The 19,005-nt window shown below is 43.6% G+C and overlaps 2 pseudogenes across 1 annotated transcript in view; one reads left to right on the forward strand and one right to left on the reverse strand.

Annotated features, from left to right (window-relative positions):
- Positions 1–30: 30 nt before the first annotated feature.
- Positions 31–19,005, reverse strand: part of LOC147829030 (uncharacterized) — a 38,227-nt pseudogene continuing 19,252 nt past the window's right edge.
- LOC101704429 (ribonuclease pancreatic pseudogene) overlaps positions 460–19,005 on the forward strand; it is a 60,679-nt pseudogene continuing 42,133 nt past the window's right edge. Inside the window, exon 1 of the transcript XR_015449811.1 lies at positions 460–604. The product of XR_015449811.1 is annotated as a ribonuclease pancreatic pseudogene (transcript). The remainder of the gene's footprint in view (positions 605–19,005) is intronic.

Below are 19,005 nucleotides of genomic sequence, written 5' to 3' on the forward strand. Positions count from 1 at the left end.
GAGCGGGCGGCGCAGCCTGGCCGCTCGTTGTTAGGGCGCCGGCTGGGGGGTGGGGCTTGCGACGCCCCGGCGCCCCCGCGCCCTCCGGGCCATCGTAGGGCCGCGGCCGGAGGCTGGGTTGCGGCGTCGGCCCCCAGATGCCCGGGGCTCAGCCTTGCGATCGCACCGCTTCCTGAGGACGTGGCCACCGGCCCAGGGTCGGGGTGGGTGTGTGGCCACGAGGTGGGCGCGCAGCAGCTGAGCACTCTTCACGCGAGCGAGCGCGAGGTCACAGTGAGCGAAGGTCGGGCGGGCCCTCGGCGGCCGGGAAAGGAGGGGCGAGGCGGGGCTGCCCTTCTCTTCTCTCCCTAGGCCCACCTTTCCTTCCGGGCTGCGCCAACCGTCACGTGCACACCCCAGGCGCCCGCGCCCTCTCCTGGCCGTGCTGCACCTCACAGCCTTCCGAGCGCGAGTGTGGTACTTCCCGTCACGCAGAAGCCCCAAAGTATTTTAGAAAACGGAACGTTCAGCTCCCAGTTGTCAGGCCATAGTGGGATCAGGCACCAGGGACTTGGGTTGAAATCCACAGCCGGTAATACGATCTAACAGACAGGACAAAAATGGGGTAAGTCTTTGCGGCTGAGCTGCCTTCAGTTCACCTTGACTTACTTCTACCCGCTGAATGGCAGAAGCCGAATGGGAACCGAAAGAAGAGAGTGATGGAAAAACAAAAGCTTCCTACAATTGAGGGTGTTTGCCTTGCTTTCGGGAAGAAAGGAACTTTTTTTTTTTTGTACCAGGGATCGGACTGGGCCCCTTGCGCTTGCGCAGCAGGCGCCGAAACCACTGAGCTAAATCCCCGACCCCGGTGAGAAGGAATTTTAAGGAATAAGATAGAGCTCCGGGTGTGGGAGACTTTAATGGTTAAATATTTGCTGAAACTGGTCGTCGAGGGTGAACCAAAAAGCCTATTTTGCCGGGGATTTAGCTCAGTGGTTCCGCCGCCTGCCTCGCAAGTGCAAGGACCCGAGTTCGATCCCTGGTACAAAAAACCCCCACAAAAACCTGTTTTTGTGAAAGACACCTGGAAACAGCCACACTTCCTTTGCTTCTAGCTCGTGGTGGCCAAACTATCACGGCGGCCTTTTTGTGTGAGAAGAGGCAGGCCCGAGTCAGGAACACCCCTGAGAGAGACTGTCACTGGACAGGGTCTGAGGAGGTTTCCAGAGCAGAGATCAGGAACCTAAGCCCTCTCTACCAACAGAGTGAGTTTGCAGATTTGTAGACTCCTGTGTGTGCGTTGCGGCGGGGGGTGGGGGGGTGTTTGCAAGAGTGGTCAGTAAGAGGGAAAGAAAGGATTTATTGGACAGAATTTTATTTGTTTTGTTTTTGTTTTTTGGTACGGGGGATCGAACTCGGGACCTTGCGCTTGCAAGGGAGGCGCAGGAACCACTGAGCTATATCCATGGACCTTGGGCAGAATTTTAAAAGTACATATTCAGGAGTAAACATTCAAGCAGGGTGTTGAGAGAAATGAGATGTGCTTTCCTGCAACAGGAAACATTTGTGCTTCTCTTGAAGCCTCTGGAAAAAGTGAATCACTTCCTTTCCCCCAGGGTACTAGCCCATTTTACAGATATCAGCCCCCCCCCCCCCATTTTTGAGCCAAGGTCTTGTTACTGTAGTTCAGGCTAGCCTTGAACTCATGATGTAGCCCAGGCTGGCCTTGAATTCAGGGCGATCCTCCTGCCTCTGCCTCCCAAGTGCTGGGACTACAGGCGTGAACCACCACACTTGGCTTATTTATTTTGGTACTGGGGATCGAACTTGGGGAACTTGGGACCTTGGTTGGGCTTGCAAGGCAGGCAGTGGAACCACTGAGCTAAATTGTCAGCCCTTGGCTTATTTTTTTAAAAAGATAATTTAAGCGTTCTTTGAATGCTCTCAACCTGTTTCTTTATTTTCAAATCAGATTCCTGCTGTTTACTTTCTCCTCTAAGCCAAATTATGGACTTAAAAATTCTTGTGGAATTTGGAGGAATATGGGTAGTCTTCTTGGGTAGCTTAGACTGAGTCCTAGAAGTTGCACTGTTTTTAAAAGTTCAGTTTTTAGACCAAGATGGTGGTGTTTGCCTGTAATCCTAGCACTCAGGAGGCTGAGGCAGGAGCATTGAGGTGAGTTCAAGGCCAGCCTGGGCTACATAGTAGTTCAGTGCCAGCCTGAACTACATAGCAAGACCCTGTCTCAAAAACAAACAAAAAAATTTTAGTTAATGATTTTCCTTGTCTCCTTTCTATCATTATTTCTCCTATCCCCCACCTCAGTATGTGTCAACACCTTAAAAATGTCTGCCTGGCTAGACAGGTTTGTCCTCTATCAGAAGTTTGTGTCCGTATTGATCACCATTCTCAGGGGTCAGGGTATTGACAGTAACAGATCAATGGGCTGCTGGATCACTGGGTACCATTAATTTATTGGAAGGGGGTCCAGGCAGAGGCCAGAAGTCACTCTTACTAGATTCCCTCCCGATCCTCATAATTCACTCATTTATACCCCTGCCCATATTCTTGAAAAAAAAAAAGGGAGCAGCCAGTATTTTCAGAGGATAAACATATAACCTAGTTAGGATTTACAGTATTTCTTCATATTTTAGTTATGGGCTGGATGGCCACAGTTCTAGCTACCCCAATGTGCTGGTTATTTTGGGCCCTTTAGGCGGTAATTAGATCTACATAGGTCAGGAGGCTGGGACCCTCAGGTTGAGAACAATGCCCTTATAGGAGGAGGAAGAAAGTGATCTCTCTTACATGGCCTCCCATGGAGAAAAGGCCTTGTGGGGACACATCAAGAGGTAGCTCTCTGTAATCCAGGAAGAGGAGGCTTACTGGACACGGAATCTACCAGGAATCTACCGCCATGTTGATGCTGGACCGACTTCCTATGCTTCACAACTGTGACAGAGAAATGTTTGTTCTCTAAGCCACCCACCATGTGGCTCAGGTTGGCCATGGACATGGCAGTCCTCCTGCCTCAGCTTTCCAAGTGCTGGGGTTGTACACCATCATGCCTAGTTCAATTTTTAAAAGGTTTTTAGAGAAGATTTCTTAGCTGTCTTTTACTTACATAAGGGAAGACAGGGTTTTTTTGTTTTGTTTTGTTTTGTTTTTTTGAGACAGGGTCTTGCTGTACAGTTCAGGTTGACCTTGAACTCACTATGTAGCCCAAGCTGTCCTCCAACTTGCAGTGATCTTTCTGCCTCATCCTCCTGAGGACTGGGATTACAGGCATGTGCCACCACACCTGGTGAAGACAAGTTTTTGTATGTCTTGTGTTTTCCAAAATAATTCCACTATTTTTATAATTTCATTTTCTTAAAAAGGCATTTCATAAATGCATAGTTAAACATAATTTCTTTTGTTTTTGGCTTTTTGAGACAGGGTCTAACTTTGTTGTTCAGGCTGGCCTTGAACTCACTATGTAGTGTAGGCTAGCCTTGCTATAGTCCTCCTGCCTCAGCCTCCCAAGTGCTGGGCTTACAGATGTGTGCCACCATGCCTGGCAAACATAATTTAATGTTTATACCTTTAATACTTTAACAAATTAACTGCCTAAGAAAGTGTTAGTAAATTTAGGACCTAAACCCGTAGAGTAATTATGATCATATACAAATTATGGCATTACTGAGGCAGGATATTAGTGTGTGGCAAACTGGCTGAGCAAGTGGGCTTGTTGAGACACGTGGAGAAAAACAGTTCCAATCAAAAGTTCGGTTCCAAAAGTTCCTGAGAACAGAAGCAGGATTTTGATAGGCCAGCCTAGATCTGACATCACCCTGAGGAGTGGAGGATACAAATAGCAGCTGCCATTAACCTCATGGCCACTATTCTCTGTCTTCTACAGTAGTCTGCTCTCACCTTGCAGAGTGTACTTCTTTGCTTACTTTTAATTGGCCCTCACTCTGCAGAACCTGTTTCTTTTTCTACTTTCAATAAATATAAAACCTCACTTCTTTGTGCTTGTTTTAACCAATTTTTTGTTTAGGACAGAAAGTACCTAGAGCAGGCATGGTGGTGCATGCCTGTAATCACAGCACTTGGGAGGCTCAGGCAGGGGATGGCCGTGAGTTCCATGGCAACCTGGAATACATAGTGAGTTCAAGGCCACCCAGAACTACATAGTGAGACTTTGTCTCAAAAATAAAAAAAAGAAAGAACCTAGAAACAATCTCTGGAACGGGTTCAGCACCCTGGAACCCAGTAACATAACCACATACAACTAACTTTCAACCATATACAGAGAAAGTTTTAGTACTTACTTGCAATTCTGTGTGACTGATGAAAGCCCTAATGGCAACTATACCATTAGTATGAACAGTAACCTAAGGTTGGGAAGATTTTCCTGATCAGAGGCTTGTCTTTTCTGAATTTCTGCTTTAGTTTGAGTTAGAGATTGTTATTTCCAGACATACTCCACTATGTTAGTTTTCTATTGCTATGTAACAAATTATTATAAATTAGTGGCTTAACACAATACCCTTTTATTATTACAGTTTCTGTAGATCACAATTCCAGACATGGTTAGTTGTGTTGCCAGCTAGCCTGGGACCTTGCTTTAGTAGTGTTGGGAATACATACCCAGAGCCAATTTGTCAGTGCAGATAATAAAGCACTCAGATACCAAGAAATTTCCATAAGGCACGGTTGTTTTACTTCTGCAAAATGGTGTGAGCACATTTTAGCATGAGGTAACAAGGGCAAAGAGACTCAACAGCAGGCTCCTTTTATTTCCTAACATGATCTGACCTCTCCAGAAAGCAGCTGACCTCTCTATTAACTGGTTTGAAGGTTCACAATCTGTCCCAACTGGCTAGTTTAAGCAGTGAGAGGGGAAGGCGTGAAGGGTTGCTGGGCAGGGTTGTTAAGGGAGGGGAGAGGGGTATGGGGAACTGAAAGTTCTTGGCTGTTGTTAAGTTATCTTAGGTGGTCACTTGTGTACCTGGAATCTAAGGTAAGCAGACATTTCCTGTAACTCTGGAGTAAGGGGCAGGGAGGGCAACCTAGGGTGGACTAGAGTTAAGATGGAGACACTCTTATTCATATTTTTTCTCTCTCTCTCTTCTTTTTTTTTTTGGCACCAGGGATCGAACTCAGGACCTTGCACTTGCGAGGCAGGTGGCAGAACCACTGAGCTAAATCCCTGGCCCTCTTATTCATATTTTTGATAGAAAAAAACCTTGTTTCTTACAATAGAAATGGAAATTAAAACTAAAACAGATTTACAGAAAAAAAGGCTTTAATTGGAATGTTAGACAGAAGATAGGAAAGGATTCAATTTTGGTAGCTACAGGGGGCATATTCTGATACTTGGGTTCAGACTGGCCTGTCCTCAAAGATGGGAGGCCAGCATTTAAGGATTCGCTAGTGGTCTGGGGTCTGCTTGATCGTTATTTCAGTCCTGGTGTCATAGCCCTGAAATCCTCTTGGCTGAGGGATGGTTCAGTTTCCAGGAGAGGATTCTCTCTGTCTGTGGCAGTCTCAGTCATGTGGGACTCCACCTTTCCTGGAATTCAGGTGACCACACATTTAGGACAGTGGCTGGAGACTTCTGGGTGTAGCTGAATATACCTGTGAACATTGGTGTCCTCAGTCTTGATGGAGATCATGTAAATCCAGGATGAATCAACCGTGTCTGGCCAGCTCCTAGAAGGACACTGCCCAAAAGATCAACATACCCCTACGCAGAGTAGAGAAGAAGATTGATCCAAGATTTATAGTAACAAAGGATACAAAGCAAAGCCAAGCTTTTTTAGTTACCACTTGGTCATCTGTTGGCCCAAGCAAAGAGTCATGGTTCATAGCAAAATGTCTTTTAAGTCCTTAATTGTTCCAGAAGAAAATACAAATCATGCTTTTAATGGCTAGCAGGTAGGGGTCCAGGATTCTGTCTGTTCTCCATCCCTGTAGTGGATCTTGACTGTGTCAGGTAGGTCCTCTGTTTAGGGTAAAAAATCAAGATGTTCACCAAGCCATGTTCTCTTCTGGTGGTTTCACTGGGCAAGAATCTGTTTCTAAGCTCCCTAAGTTTGGGGTGGAATTCATTTCCTTCAGGTTATATACTCCATGGCAGCATGCACCTTCCAGCTATTGTCATTGGATGGAGTCCAGAGAGTTCCCCCAATGATGAGATGGGGATCTCAACTTGGCTTGTTAAGTAGGTTCTTTACTTGCAGTACAGAAAAAGAATTTCAGCACACATCAATGAGAGGAGGCATAGACATATTTTATTAGGAAGAGTTAAAGTGCACACTTGGGACTTCTGGGAAAATGGCAGAGTGGTGAACAGCAGACAAAGTTTCCCCGAGATTTGGTGTCCAGATGCTGGACTATAGCAACATGAGAAAGAGAAGGAGGGAAGGGGTCCCCAGAACCCAGGAAGAATCTGAAGTGAGAATTGAAGCCCACAGGGAGAACAAAGAGAGAGACTTCAACAAAGAAGAAGGAAGTGGCAAGTGATGTTTTCCTGAATCACTGTAGGAGAAGTATCTCAAACCTGCAGATGCACAATGACTACTGGTGACCCCAGAGGCCTCCAAGGAGAAATGCAGCAGTAGAACAGGGCAGTGGGGACAACAGACTGCAGTAGCTGGGTTATTTGGGTCCATATGTCCGCCATTAGACAGCAGTTGGCTGGTAGCCAACTTGGAGAGGGGCCAACTGAGCTGGGGAACTCAGAAGAGCTATGGGCTGGCTCCATCTAGTGACTGCCACTGTCAGGGTCACTGCCACTGTTAGAGGCTGCTGAGTTCAAGTTGGCAAGAGGTCAAGGAGCTGACTTCAAGCCAACAGGGAGTTGAGTTTAAGCCAAAAGGAGGCACACAAAGTGTTACAGGCTGAACAAATAGGATTCCATCCTCACAGCCAGAAACCAACCTGAATTCAGTGGAACTAAAGGTGCAGGTATGCTGGGATTATCCACTACCCCACCATAAAGCTACAGCTATTCAGGGGCCAGGGATTTAGCTCAGTGGTTCCATTACCTGCCTCGCAAGTGCAAAGTCCTGAATTCAATCCCTGGTACCAAAAGAAAAAGAAAAAGCTACAGCTATTCAGCAGCTGCTAGATGATGGAAAAAAAGAATAACACAAGGTTGATTGGAGTCAGTGAATAAGCAGGAGCTAGAACAATGACATAAAAAAACCTGTTCACACAAGTAATGAGAGAAAACTTCCCAAGCAGGGAAAAAAAGTTGACATAAAGATAAGTGAGGCATATAGAGCTCCAAATAGCCATGATTTAAAAAAAAAAAAGTCTACACCAAGGCACATAAAAGTCAAGATTCCAGAAATTCAACACAAGAACATATTACAAATTGTTAGAAAAAAGAAACAAATCACCCATAAAAGAAAGCCCACCAGGGCCGGGGATTTAGCTCAGTGGTTTCGCCTCCTGCTGCGCAAGTGCAAGGACCCGAGTTCGATCCCTGGTACCAAAAAGAAAAAAAAAAGCCCACCAGAATCACAGCAGACCACACAAACCCTCAAATCAAGGAGAGCTTGGAGTGAGGTATTTCAAGCCCTAAAGAAAACAAACTGAAACACAGATTGATGTACCTCCTTTGATGGAGAAATAAGATACTTCCATGACAACACCTGGAGAAATTCATGACCACCAAACGAACACTCCAAAATGTTCTGACGAGACAAGGGCTATAACTTCATGAACCCCAACAGAATGAATCCACCAGGCAAGGCAAGCAATTAAATGGGCAGGGGAAGGGAACCAGCAACAGGAAAATAACATGACAAAGATAATACATATCACTTATAACCATCAATGTAAATGGTTTCAAGCCACCAATCAAAAGAAACAGACTGGCAGAATGGATCAAGAAGCAAGATCTGACAATATGCTGCATAAAAGAAACATTTGATTAAAAATGAAATTCATAGACTGAAAGTTGAAGGATGGAAAACAATACTCCATGCAACAGGAACCTGGAAAAAAGCAGGGGTAGCTATTCTATTTGCAGACAAACTGGATTTCAAGCCAAGACTGATTAAGAGAGACAAAGAAGGTCACTACATCCTTGTAAAGGGAGCAATCCAAGAGGAAGAGATAACAATCAAATATATATGCACTAAATATCAGTGCACCCAATTATATAAAATGAATATTATTGGACATGAAAAATCAAATAAGCACCAATGAGGTAGGGTTGAAGATGCACTTCAGCGGCACAGTGCCTACCTGGCAAGTGTGAGACCTTGAGTTTGATTCCTGGTTACCCTCCCCCCAAAAAGCACTAATACATTTCTCATGGGGGACCTCAACACCCCACTGTCACAATAGGTAAACATCAGAATACACATTCTTCTCAGCTGCACATGGGATGCTCTCCAAAATAGACCACATACTTGCTCATAGAACATGTATAAGTAAATGCAAAGAACTGAAATTATCCCATGCACATTATCAGACCATAATTCAATGAAATTGCAAATCAATGCCAAAAGAAACCACAAGAATCTAGTTCTTCACATGGAAATTAAATAACACCCTCCTGAACAACCAATAGGACACAAATGAAATTAAAGAAGAAATTAGACAGTTCACAATTAAATGATAATGTTAATACAACATACTGGAACTTATGGAACACAAATTTATCCCTCACAGTTCTAAGGAAAATTTAGAAAACTGCTTTTTTTTTTTTTTTTTGTACTGGGGATTGAACTCCGGACCTTGCACTTGCCAGGCAGTGAGCTACATCCTCAGCCCTAAAGGTTAAGTTTTCTTTTCTTTTCTTTTTGGCACCGGGGATCAAACTCAAGACCTTTGCTTGCAAGGCAGGCATGGCACCACTGAGCTAAATCCCTGGCTGTGCGAGGGAAGTTTATAGCAGTGAATTCCCATATCAGAAAAACAGAGTGAGCTTAAATAAACAACCTAATGCTTCTAAAGAAGAGCAGGCCAGAGATTTAGCTCAGTGGTTTCACCGCCTGCTGTGCAAGCACAAGGACCTGAGTTTGATGCCTGGTACCAAAAAAAAAAAAAAAAAAAAAAAAAGAAAAGAAAAAAGAAAAGAAAAGAAAAATAAGAGCAAATTAAGGCCAAAACTTATATGAGCAAGGAAATTATAATGATCAAAGCAGAAATTAATGCAATGGAGACTAGGAAAACAATACAAAGAATGAATGAATCAAAGAGTTGTTTCTGTGAAAGATAAAATAAAAATGACAAACCCTTAGCCAAACTTAACAAAAAAGGAAAGACTCAAATCCATGCAATTAGGAATGAAAAGGGTAAAATCACAACAGATCTTGCAGAAATCCAGAAGATCATCAATACCTACTTCGAGAACCTGTATTCTAATAAGATGGAAAACAGAAAGAAGAAATGGGCAGATTCCTAGATACATATGAATTACCAAAGCTGAATCAAAAGATATAAAAATTCTAAATAAACCAGTATCAGTCAGTGAAATTGAAGATGTAATTACAAACCTAACAACAAAGAAAAGCCCAGGCCCTGATGAATTCACTGTTGAATTCTACAAGATATTTAGAGAAGACTAATGCCACTTCTGCTCAAACTTTTTTTTTTCATTAAGTTATGTTGAGCCCATACTCTTGTTTGTTAGGGTTTTTTTTGGTACCGGGGATCAAACTCAGGACCTTGTACTTGCAAGGCAGTCAGCAGCACCACTGTGCTAAATCCTCAGCCCTCAAACTCTTTAATGAAATTGAAAGCGAAGCACTATACCCAAATTCATTTCTGGAAGCAAGTATTACCTTGATACCCAAACCAGAGAAGGATCCAACCGAAAAAGAGAACTATAGGCCAATCTCACTAATGAACATAGATGCAAAAATCCTTAATAAGATACTGGCAAATAGAATACAGAAGATCATCAAGAATATTATACACCCTGACCAAGTTGGATTCATCCCAGGGATGCAGGGATGGTTCAACATATGCAAATCAATAAATGTAATACTCTATATTAATAGAGGCAAGGACAAAAATCATAAGATCCTCTCAATAGAGACTATGTCAAATGTCAAATGCATATGTCAAATGCAGAAAAAGCATTTGACAAAATCCAACACTCATTCATTATTAAAACCCTACAGAAATTTGGAATAGACAGTGTTTATCTCAACCAGATAAAAGCTATCTATGAAAAACCAACAGCCAACATCATACTAAATGGTCAAAAACTGAAATCCTTCATGCTAAAATCAGGAACAAGACAAGGATGTCCACTATCACCACTCCTGTTCAATATAGTTCTGGAAACATTAGCCAGAGCAATTAGACATGAGAAAGAAATAAAAGAAATAAGGATAGGAAAGGAAGAAGTTAAACTGTCATTATTTGCAGGTGATGTGATATTCTTCATAGAAGACCCTAAAAACTGCTCCAAGAGACTTCTAGATTTAATAACCAAATTCAGTAGTGTAGTTGGATAGAAAGTCAACACTCAAAAATCAATAGCATTACAGTACACAAATAACAAACTCACTGAGAGAGAAATTAGGGAAATCACACCTTTCACAATAGCTTCCAAAAAAATGAAATACCTAGGAATCAATCTAACAAAGGAAGTAAAAGACCTTTACATTGAAAACTACAATACACTGAAAAAGGATATGGAAGAGGTTATGAGAAAATGGAAAGATCCCTTGTTCTTGGGTAGGTCTTCCCACCAATATAGTGAAAATGGCCATACTTCTAAAATTGTTATACAGATTTAATGCAATCCCAATTAAAATAACAGTAGCATATCTCATAGAATTAGAGAAAACAATCCTAAAATTCATTTGGAACCAGAAGAATCCTAGAATAGAAAAAGCAGTTCTGGGCAACAAAGGCAAGGCATCACAATCCTTGACTTGAAATTATACTGCAAAGCTACTGTGATAAAAACAGCATTGTACTGGCAAAAAAATAGATCCAAGGATCAACACAACAGATTAGAAGATGCAAAAACAGCACACTCAGCCACCTAATCTTTGACAAAGGAGCCAAACACCTTAACTGGAAAAAAGATGGCCTCTTTAATAAATGGTGCTGAAAAAACTGGCTTTCCACGTACTGAAGATTAAAACTAGACCCATATTTTCACCATGCACTAAACTAAAATTGAAATCGATCAAAATCTAAATATTAAAGCAAAAAAATCTGCTCGAAGATAGAATAGGTAGACCTCTCGAAGACATTGGTGTAGGCAAAGACTTTATGAACAAAATCCTAATCACGTTGGAAATACCACAAAGAATCAACAAGTGGCATACCATCTTACTAAAAAGCTTTTGCACAGGAAAGGAAACCACCAACAGAGTGAGTAGACAACACACAGAGTGGAAAAAATCATTTGCCAGCTGTTCCTCAGACAAAGGACTAATATCTAGAATATGTAAAGAAGTCAAAAAAAAAAAATCAGTCCTCCCAAATTTAAAGACCCAATCCAGGTTGGGGATTTAGCTCAGTGGTTCCATCACCTGCCTTGCAAGCACAAGGTCCTGAGTTTGATCCCCGGTACAATAAATAAATAAGTAAATACCCAATCAAAAAATGGGCACCAGAAATGAACAGACATTTCTAAGATGAAGAAATACAAACAGCCAATAAATATATAAAAACGTTCAACATCACTAGTCATTTGAAAAATGCAAATTGTTTTTTTGGTACTGGGGATCGAAACTCAGGAATTTGCGCTTGTGAGGCAGGCGGGCAGCACCACTGAGCTAAATCCTCAGCTTGAGAAATGCAAATTAAAACAAGGCTGAACTTCCATCTCCAGAAAGAATGGCTGTTATTGAGAAATCAGCCAATAACAAATGCTGATGAGGCTGTGGGGAAAAGGAACCCTTCTCCACTGTTGATGGGAGTCTAGACTGGTGCAACCACTGTGGAAATCAGTGTGGAGATTCCTCAAAAAACTGAAACTAGAGCTTGGTATCTTCTGAAAGAATTAAAAACATCATATCAGTGATGTATGCACACCCATGTTTATAGTGGCACAATTTGTAATAGCTAAATCTTGGAAACAGTCCCAATGCCCATCAACTGATGAATGGATAAAGAAGTTTTTTTTTTTTTTGAGACAGGGTCTTGCTTTGTAGTTCAGGCTGGCCTTGAACTCACTATGTAGCTTAGGCTAGTCTTGAACTCATGGCAATTTTCCTACCTCAACCTCCTGTATGCTGGGATTACAGGCAAGTGCCACCACACCTGGCTAATGTTTATTTTTTAAAATATAGTGGAATATTACTCTGACATAAAGAACGATAAACTTGAGACATTTCTAGCTAAATTGATGTACCTTGTAACCCTACCTTTTAAGTGAAATAAATAGGACATACATGTTTAAGTACCACATTGTTTCTTTGATGTGAGAAACTGTGGTTAAAATGAATAATAGGTATTGGGAAATGGGAAGAAAATGTTTAAATGAGAAGGGAGAGGTAGAGGAAAAGGAAAGAAGGGATGAAAAAAGAATAGAAGGAAAAAATGGAAACAAAGCTTTTTTTAAATAAGGAGGAGTTGAAGGGAGGGAAGGATAATGGGAAAAAATGAAGAAGCAAGATATTTCATGTACAGGTACAAATTCTCTATGATGAATGCTATTATTATGTATATCTAAAATGTACCAATAAAATAAAAAGGAAGTGCACACTTTGAGAAAATAGAATCTGGGTTCTCAAGAGAGAGAGTTACACTTTAGGATTGAGGATATGTGTGTGTTCTTGGAAGTATCTTTTAAGATGGGTGACCTTTCTAGCCCTCAGGATGCTGAGGCAGGGGATTGCCATGAGTTGGAGGACAGCCTGGGCTACATAGTGAGTACAAGGCCAGCCTGAACTACATAGCAAGACTCTTGTCTCAAAAAAGGAAGCCGCGGATTTAGCTTAGTGGTTCCACTGCCTGTCTCACAAGCTCAAGGTCCTGAGTTCAATTCCTGGTACCAAAAAAAAAAAAAAGAAGTGGGAGAAGGGGAGGGGGAGAAAGGAAAGAGGAAGAAGGAGGAGGAGGAAGGGGGGAGAAGGAGGGGAAGAAAGAGAAGGGGAAGGGGAAGAAGGGGGGAGGGGGAGAAGAAGAAAGAAGGAGAAGACTGTACTAAGATGTTTTGCCTAAAAATAGTCTTTGAACCCTTTGAATCTTCATGTTAAGATCAGGTTGTTGCCCTTTATCAACTAAATTAATTTATGAAGTTATATTATCTTTAAGGTATTTGGGTATGATGGGCCTGGAAGAAAAAACAAACAAGCAAACAGACTGAGTGTGGTGATGCACACCTATAGTCCAGCACTGGGGAGGCTGAGGCAGGAGAATCCTGTAAGTTCCAGGCCAACCTGGGCTACATAAGGAGACTTTGTATCACAACACAAACATAAACACAAACAAACAAGCCTAGGAAGTAAATATATGGAGAAGAGATACGAACAACCTTGGGTAACTTTGACTGTGTCCTGAAGTTGAGTCTTCTTAAAAGTACAAGTTTAAAATTACTATTTTCCTTGTGTCCTTTCTGCCAATTTCTGTTTCTTCTATCCTACTTCACTATACCAGAGTGAGTCTGGTGCTTTGAATATCTAGGCTTCAAACTTGATTTTAATGGGCTTCCCTGATTATGTCAGGCCTGTCCAGGATGCTACCCCTCTTGGTAACTCAAAGTGAACGAACTAGGGGCTTTCATCACATCTGTGCAGTCTATTCTCCTGTGCCAGTTCCTGCAGCTTCTTCCTGCTTGCCACATTCTATAAGCAGCAAGTCCTAAGCTCTGCCTGAACTCAAGGGGCAGGGATTACATAAAGGTGCTGGGAATCACAGTGTAAGACCAAGGGCCTTACCAAACTCTCTGAGGAGCTGACTGCAGTGAAGAACACCTGGAAGGGAACACACCAGACAAGTTGGAAAAGTAAAACAGAGTTTTATTAGCCTGGCCAGATGGCACCCTCTAAGCAAGCTTAGAGAGGGCCCCGAGCTCAGGGGGTTGGAAGGTTTTATAGGGGCTGCAGGGGTGCTTAGTAAGCAGAACTTTTGTGGTTAGGGGACAGTTGGGGGGGGGGTTGCAGATGTTCTTTACTTAGCAAACAGGATGTTCCTTACACAGAAACAATGGTACATTCCATGGTGTCTTAACAAATAAGTACATTCCAGGAACTCTGTGTCCTGTAGTGAACCTGAAACCCACAGGGACAAGATGGAGGGCCTGTAACAAGATGGCATTACTTGTGCTAAGTCTCATCTGGGTCTTACATTCCCCACTGATTTTATGCAAGCAAGTAATTTTACACATGCCTTTTTTTATCAAGAGGTACTGGACAGTACCTAGTCTGTTGGTTTAGAACCATTAGGCGAACAGATTCTACCCGGGCCCTTACATAGGCCGTAAGTTTATTAATAATGTATGGGCCAAAAGTCAAAGCTAGTAACAGGATTAACAGGGGTCCAGCAAGGGTAGAAACCAGGGTAGTCAACCAGGGAGACCAGTTAAAGACTGATACCACCCAGAATTTTTTTTAATCTGTCATTTTTTTTGGTAAATGTTTGTTTACTGTAGCCAGAGTGTCTTGAATAACTCCTGATTTATTGGCATAATAACAGCACTGTTCTCCTAAGGCTGCACACAGCCTGCCTTTTTTTATGAACAGGAGATCGAGACCTCGGCGGTTTTGGAGGACCATTTCCGCCAAGGAGTCCACTTGTTTTTTTAGATGGGATACTGATTTAGTGATCAGGCCCAAGTCTATCTTTACCTGTTGAGTTAGGGCCTTAAAGTTGGCATCTTGCACCGCCAATGTTGCTGCTCCTAGAGCTGCGGATCTTGTAATCCCTCCTATAGCCAGTATTGGGATGAGGGCAGGATGACACTTTATTCTTATAGGGTGGACTTTCCTGGTCAAATATTTCCATCCCTGTTTTTCACCATATATAAATACCTGGGTCAAGATATGGACCAGCACACAAACCTCGGGCTTCCTTTGTAGGACAGCAACAGAGAGGCAAGGGGTTATGCCTCCTGTGTATGTCCACCATGAGTTGTTTTCTGTCCTTAGGTACATATCAGGTTCTGTAGAAGCTGTTTGGTAAAAGCAAGCACTGTCCAAGTAAGATGAAGTGACCTTAGGCTTTTTAATGCAGGACCCTTTTTCATGTATATACCCTATTGACAACCTCGTCTGTTTTCAATCACACCCATCTTGGCTGGTTTCAGTGTAAGTTCCATTGATTGTTATTTCTATATAATATGGGGCCTTTGGGTTTAGACACATTTAACATTCATTAGTAACATTATTGTTTGATCCATTTAACACCATAAACATAGCATCCAGCGTTTTAAAGTATGGTTGGATTGGCAACTCTGGGGCAGTTATGGGCACCTTGTTGGGTAGGGTGTTACCTGGGTGGCCGGCGGGGTGAGTGCATGTTTTTTTCTTGGTGAGGAAGTGGAATTTCTTCGGCGCCTGTGGGGTTGGCCTCTGTCTTTTGGGGGGCTCAATATCTTATAAAGGTTTTCCACTGGTTTGGGCCGTGTCACTACTGGACTTCACTGAATGATGATGTCTGTCATTGGGTCCTGTTCATTTGCATTCAGTGCCACTGTCCAAGATTTACCTTCCTCCCATTCTTTGTATGGATTTTGTCATTGTTTTAGCATTAACTGAATGGGGTTACAATGTCTCAGGGAGCATGAGCTACTAGCTGTTTGTTGCTTCAAGGCTAAATACTGGTCATTATTTTTCCATGGGGCTATGGACTCACAGCCCCAAAAGTAACAATGGTATCCTGGTCCCCCATTACATTTTGGGTCTTTACCTATAGGACATGCATAAATATCTATGGTCTGGAGACCCCTTTCTCTGTTAAGTGTAGACCATCCCCATTTTTCCCCCGGGGTTGAAGGGGAATCTGAACATGGTCCTGCAATGTCAGACACTCCCACAGTCCCAGTAACCAGTCCTATATCACACAAGTCAACCTGAAAGACGGGCTGTCTGTCTGTTGTGACAATGGCAATCAGGGCCCCAGTAAGTGAATTTTTGAGAGACCATATCCAATTTTGGGGGACATGGCTGGAAGGCGCCAGCCATTGAACATCTCCTTGTACCTGAGCCAACAGGACCAAGGTTCCTATAAATCCCCACATTACCCATCTCAGTCCTTGATTAATCTTATCTTGAAGGGGTTCTCTTTGTTCCGGTCAATCCCCCATGTTGACGTCGCTTCCTCAGGGGGTGCCGCCTTTAAATGGCTGTGGTGGATCCAGGCAGAGTGTCCAGCTACCTTTACCGCCGAGGGAGTCACCAGGACAAGGGGAAATGGTCCCTTCCAACGGGGTTCCAGGGTCTTGGAGTTGAACCTGTGAATAAAAACCAAATCTCCTGGCTTATAAGGCGAGGGTTGTAGAGGTTTCTTGTTGGGATCAGTTATGGTCTTTTTCAGTTTATCATGTAATTCTGACGGAAGCTGATGGACAGCCTTTAAAGACTTAAGGAGCTGGAGGTGGGAAAGCTTTTCCCCCAACTCCAAATCAACCAGGGGGATGATGGGGGAGATTGCCCCTAAATGATCTGGAAGGGTGACAGATTGAGGGACAGCTTAGGAGTGCACCTAGTGCGAAGAAGAGCAAAGGGGAGAAGCTCTACCCAACCTAGTTCAGTCTCCAGGCATAATTTAGTTAGGGCCTCCTTTAAAGTTTGATTCGCTCTCTCTACTTGTTCTGAACTCTGAGGCCTATAGGCACAATGTAAATTTCATTTTATCCCTAGAGCCTTACCAATCAATTTAGATATTTTAGCCATGAAGGCAGGGCCATTGTTGGACCCAGGGCTAGGGGAAAGCCAAAACGAGGAACTATTTCTGTCAAGACCTTTTTGATGGTTACTTCAGCTGTCTCTCTCTTAGTGGGGTATGTTTTTATCCATCCTGAAAAAGTATCCACAAAAACTAGTAAATATTTATATCTATACATGCCAGGCTTCATTTTAGTAAAGTCCAATTTCCAATGTTTTCCTGGAGTTAATCCTCTGTGTCAGACCCCGGGGGGTCTGGTCACCCGATTTGCATTTACCTTGAGGCAGGTGGGGCACCATCTCACCATGTCCTGGGTCTTTTGGGCCAATCCCTTGCTGATGAAATGGGGTCGCAGGGCAGCCATCATCCTTTTTTCCCCCGAGGTGGGTGGACTTATGTAGCTCGTGCAGCAACGTGTCTGTTACAGCAGCTGGGAGCACCACCTTTCCATCATTAGTCGTCCACCACACATGTTTACCTTGAGTCCAGTGTTTGCTGTTCATTTCTGTTATTTCTTTATCTGTGTATTCAGGTTTTTCTGGGAGTACCGGCATGGAAAGCAGAACCATTTGTTTCCCCACTGATTTTTGGGCAGCTTGTTTTGCTGCCTGATCAGCAGCATTATTACCAGTCACCTCGGGGCTCGACCCCTTTTGATGCCCATGGCAATGGATGATGGCAACCTCTCGGGGCAATCAGATGGCTTGTAGCAATGCCAATATCTCAGTCTCGTTTTTAATTTCCTTTCCTTTGGAGGTCAGGAGCCCTTGGTTCTGATAAATCTCCCCGTGCACATGGCGGGTAGCAAAAGCATAACAGCTGTCAGTGAAAATATTTATCCTTTTGTCTTTCCCCAGTTCTAGAGCCTTAGTTAAAGCAATCAGCTCAGCCCTCTGTGCTGATGTCCCTTGGGGTAGCCCCTGCTCCCATTCCACCTGCTGGTCCTGGTTGACCACCGCTGCCCTAGCATACCACACTCTGTCATGCACGAAACTCCACCCATCAGTGTAGAGCATTGTCTCTGTACAGGGGAGGGCCTGGTCCGTTAAATCCAGACAGCCTCCCCTCAAGTTTTTAAGAGTCTTGAGGCAATCATGGATGGGCATCTGTTCATCAGATTCCGGGAGTAGAGTAGCCAGATTGAGGCTAGCGGTGGTGGCAAACTTAATGCGTGGCTGTTCTAACAAGAGTCCTTGATATTGTAACAGTCTGGCATTAGACAGCCATTTGCTAGGCAAACTATTCAACAAGGGCTCAATGGCATGGGGAGTGATCAAAGTCAAATCCTGTCCGAATGTCAGTTTGTCAGCCTCTCAGGTTAGAGCGGCAGCTGCTGCTACTGTCCTCAGACAGGTAGGCCACCCTCGGGCCACTGGGTCTAGTTTCTTTGAGAGGTATGCCACTGGCCGCTTCCATGGTCCCAAAGGCTGAGTAATCACTCCCTTGGCTACCCCATTTCTCTCTGCTACACACAGAGTGAAGGGCTTGTTTAAGTCTGGCAGTGCCAGGGCTGATGCCAATGCAAGCACAGTCTTAAGCAATTGAAATGCCTGCTGGCAATCCTCAGTCCATTTGAGGGGCATATTTTCCCCTGCAGTGGCTTCGTGCAGGGGTTTGGCAATCTCAGCAAAGCCAGGAATCCAAATTTTTCAATACCCAACTGCCCCTAAGAATTTCTGCACCTGTTTCTTTGAGCTTGGTGCTGGAATCTGGAGAATTGCTGATACCCTCGATTTTGCCAGCCTCCTCTTTTTTCTTTCAAGAATATAGCCCAAGTAGGTTACCTTGGTCTGGCAGAGCTGAGCTTTCTTTCAAGACACCTGATATCCCAGGTCTTGGAGGACTTCCAGGAGGCCCTCGGTGGCCACAAGACACTCTTTATCTGTCAAAGTTGCCACTAGGAGGTCATCTACATACTGAAGAATAGTTGCTTGGGGAAAAACTCTCCTTACCTCTCGTAGATCTTTGTTGAGAGCTTTTTCAAACAGAGTGGGGGAGTTCTTGAATCCCTGTGGCAACTGGGTCCATGTCAGCTGTCCAGTAGTCCCGGTGTCTAGGTCAGTCCATTCGAAGGCAAAGAGGGGCTGGCTCACTGGTGCTAGGGACAGGCTGAAAAATGTATCTTTGAGGTCTAATACCGAGTACCACACATGAGCAGGAGGGATGAGACTCAACAGAGTATAGGGGTTTGGTACCGTTGGGTGGACAGTCTCCACCTGGCTG

The sequence above is a fragment of the Heterocephalus glaber genome, unplaced genomic scaffold, assembly GCF_053883595.1.
Source record: "Heterocephalus glaber isolate CG9 unplaced genomic scaffold, H.glaber_assembly_v1.0 deba00000809, whole genome shotgun sequence".
Taxonomy (NCBI): Eukaryota; Metazoa; Chordata; class Mammalia; order Rodentia; family Bathyergidae; genus Heterocephalus; species Heterocephalus glaber.